General features: G+C 39.0%; 1 long non-coding RNA gene across 1 annotated transcript in view; it reads left to right on the forward strand.

Annotated features, from left to right (window-relative positions):
• LOC104947385 (uncharacterized) overlaps window positions 1-522 on the forward strand; it is a 16,012-nt gene extending 15,490 nt beyond the window's left edge. Inside the window, exon 3 of the long non-coding RNA XR_798558.1 lies at window positions 384-522. This is a non-coding gene — a long non-coding RNA (uncharacterized lncRNA). The remainder of the gene's footprint in view (window positions 1-383) is intronic.
• The last annotated feature ends 254 nt before the right edge of the window (window positions 523-776 follow it).

Below are 776 nucleotides of genomic sequence, written 5' to 3' on the forward strand. Positions count from 1 at the left end.
GTAAAGCTGCTGCAGAGCCACTATTTCAAGTATACTACGTCATCGAGTGGCGCCGAAGGACTGTTTAAATGCCCAGCATTGGGCACTNTAGCGCTCCCCTGCTTGAAGGACTACTATATATCAGCCCAATTAAGAAGCTTGTTCTGCTGGTGCAAGCCAGACTACAGAGCTAGATGGAAAGAAATTGAGAATAATGTATCAGGAGGAGTACCCATCGAGGCAAGGTTAGGGGATAAAAGACATGTTAAAAACTTACTGGAAAAAGATAACCGCTGGATAAACCTCTCTTTAAAATTATGGTTAAGGGTCCTTACCAGGAGTGACTCGCTGGAGGAAATTAAGATATTAAGATGGTGCTCACATGATCTTGATTTCACCCCGAGCAAGCTGGATAAATCATTGAAAGATTGGGCCAAACATGGCCTTACTTCATATTGCACATTTTTCAGCAAAGGAACCATGTTTGATTTTCAAACACTAAAAAAACGATATGGATTGAATAACGGTGATTTTTTTTAATTTCTACAGGTACGCCATTACTTAAATAGTTCCCTACCAGACAGCCAGAAGGCCCTTGAAAATCCTTTATTAATAGTTTTCACCAGTGCATACACATCAGACACAGGGATGAAAGTAATCTCAAAACTTTACCAAGCTCTTCAAGATATTAAAAAGGAAAATACTTTCTATATAAAACACAAATGGGAAAACGAAACCAAAAAAACCATCCCTGACGAAGTCTGGACAAATTACTTTACTTTTCAATGGAAGATCTC

This window comes from Notothenia coriiceps, unplaced genomic scaffold, assembly GCF_000735185.1.
Source record: "Notothenia coriiceps isolate Sejong01 unplaced genomic scaffold, NC01 NC01_scaffold00000339, whole genome shotgun sequence".
NCBI lineage: Eukaryota > Metazoa > Chordata > Actinopteri > Perciformes > Nototheniidae > Notothenia > Notothenia coriiceps.